The following is a 2871-nucleotide window of genomic DNA, read 5'->3' as shown; positions in this document are numbered from 1 at the left end:
ATCTCAGTCCTCTGCTTGTTCTTTCCTCCGTTATTGAGTTGCTATTCTAAGTCTTTCCCTTCTCTGTGTAAACTTTAGAAACAGCTTGTGGATACCCACAAAATAACTTGCTGGGATTTTTATTGAGATGGCATTGAGTCGTGATCCAGAAAATAGAGAATTCATTGAGAGTGTTGTTAAGTTTTGCAGAAAATATGATAACTAACTTGAGAAATAAAGGGAGAGCAGGAGCTAGACAGGTAAACAAGGAGGGGGAGAATGTATGTTTTAGGCTGAGTGCATCGTGTGTGCCAGGCATTTCTGTATTATTAAGGCAGATAAAAAGCCATCCCATTTTCACCCATGAGGTGACATTTCCGAGATATTGGCAGTGCGAGTTGGAGCAGCCTGAGTTGGGGGTCCTGCTCTGAGATGTTTCAAAGCCTTTTTATAAATGTCTGGGTACCGCTGATGCTCTACTATACCCAAGTTTACTGGGAGATTTGGGTAGGAATGGGGTTAATTGGCTTTGCCATTTATAAGAGCAGGAGTGCTGATTAAAGAAGTAAAGGTTGAAAGCTCTGAGTCCTGCACCTGCTTGTGGTCATCATTAACCAGCTTTATTTGGAGTACACATCAGATGGAACGTCAGTCTGGCTCTATTCTCAGGAAGCTCCAGTATGTGGGAACGTGAAGCATCGCTCTGTACACTTGCAGATGGGCTGTTCCTTTTGTGGCATAAATAAATGCAGTTGTAAGGTGCACCACTACCCCCTGAAAAAATCAATCCCACTTTCAGTAAATTTATACTGTACCTTAGGAAATAATATTTGAAAGCCTAAGATTCAAAATGAAGCTGCAGACCCTAGGACCATGAAATAACAACAATAATACTTCTAAGAAAATGTCTTCAGTCCAAGCATTGTGATTGGGAATAGTGGAGCTTCTCAGTAGGCCTCCAGCAGCCCAAGATGAGGCTCACATCAAAAGCAGTGTCATGATGATATTTACAAGAAGGAAAATCTATATTTTCTTAAAGAATGAAAGTCTAAGTTTTGGGTAAGATTTCTCTGCATAGAGAATGTACTAGCTCAACATATCTTAATTTATCCAGCTGCATTTAAGGTGCATAGTAAATAATTTCAACTACTGTAAATAATTAGTTCTTATGCTAGGAGAGAAAGGAATAGTTACAAAAAGCTGGATATGAGCAGGGGTGCAAGTTGTGAGGGGAAAATGCCATGGTTTTAAAATGTATTACTTAAACAAAAACTGGCAGAGAAAGAAGTAATTTTAAGATTCCTCTTTGGCATCTGAAATTTATGGGAAAGTTCAGAACTCTTACTAAGGAAAGGGCTAAAAACATAGAAAGTGGGGAGAGAGAGAAAAAAAGAGGGAGATGAATGTTAGCTTTAATAGAAGTCTTAGAAGACACTAAAATAGAGGCACTATGCATAGAAAACACATACTGGAATATTCTGAAGAAAATACTTGGAAAGCATGAAGAACATATGTTAGGCTGAAGCCAAAAGAGGAGAGAAGCATCCTGTGCTTCAACTTACGTTGATAAGTATGTAGGGAAAGATTGAAACTGTGAGTGGAAGGAAAAAAAATGTTACAAAATAGAAAGACATGGATTGCATGAAAGCACTTAGAGCTATTTTTTTTTTATTGCTAATGATTGCTGACTTGGTATATGTTTATATGTAAAATGTTGATGAAAACTAATCACTCTATCCAACATGTGGAAAAATTTATTTTCAAAGTTAACAAAACTGTTGCTGTTTTGAAACTAGTTTAGCAAAAAAAAAAAAAAAAAAAAAAAAAAAAAACTACTTTAGAAAGAAGATACAAAATCTTTTCAATAAAAATGTGGTAAGGATAAATGAGATGTCACTGCAGCAATTTTTTAATAAAAATCTGTGAGGATAAATGAGATAATATACTGAAAGTACTATGAGCATGTTATACAAAACAAAATAAAACAAAAACCAAAAAAAAACCAACACTATATAATTTATTATATTCTTATTATGACGGAATTTTCCTTACCTGTTAATCATTGACTCCTTCGTGTACATATTGAAAAATAGAAGATGGGTGCTAAGACTTTTATATAATTATTTAAATAAGATTTATATTATTTAATATTTAATAATTTATATAAATTAAATTATATATTTTTATTTAGAAGTAATATTGTGTTGCAACAAGCAAACCTACCATTGGAAGAACTGAGTAGTGGATATTAGAGTATTATAATAATTTTGTTCAGGTATAAATTCATCATTGTACTATTTATCAATAATCCAAACACTCCATTGTCAATTTTAAGGAAGACATCCTTTGTTTATCTGAAAGGAAACGTGGTTTATTGACTTACCATTGAAGTATGTTACAAAGTACATACTATAAATTTACAGCAGCAGGCCTACAAGCTGTTATTAAGTATGCATATTTACTCAATGTGAAAGCATGTTACCATATAAAGATCAAGTTAGAATAGGTAGAGATAAACTTAATTAAGTTTATCTTAATTAATTAATTTAAATTAATTAATTTAAATTAACAATTTTCATATAAAGATCAGGTTAGAATAGGTAGAGATAAACTTAATTAAGTCATTTTCACCTTTTATGAATATAGACATGAAGTGTGGTCAATAAATCTCATTGTCAGTGCTACCTAAATTTGAGACAAAACATGATCTTTGTTCAAAAATAATACACAAGGGGGTCTGGGTGGCTCAGTGGCTTAAAGCCTCTGCCTTCAGTTGAGGTCATGATCTCGGGGTCTTGGGATGGAGCCCCACATCAAGCTCTCTGCTCAGTGGGGGCCTGCTTCCTCCTCTCTCTGCCTACTTGTGATCTCTCTGTCGGTATCAAATAAATA

General features: G+C 34.2%; 1 pseudogene; it reads left to right on the top strand.

Moving 5' to 3' along the window:
- The first annotated feature begins 411 nt into the window (after window positions 1–411).
- LOC132006614 (ATP synthase subunit ATP5MJ, mitochondrial-like) lies at window positions 412–593 on the top strand (annotated as a pseudogene).
- Window positions 594–2871: the final 2278 nt, after the last annotated feature.

Source organism: Mustela nigripes, chromosome 18 (genome assembly GCF_022355385.1).
Source record: "Mustela nigripes isolate SB6536 chromosome 18, MUSNIG.SB6536, whole genome shotgun sequence".
Classification (NCBI taxonomy): domain Eukaryota; kingdom Metazoa; phylum Chordata; class Mammalia; order Carnivora; family Mustelidae; genus Mustela; species Mustela nigripes.
The sequence above is the reverse complement of the archived record's forward strand: the minus strand, read 5'-3'. Positions and strand labels throughout refer to the sequence as shown.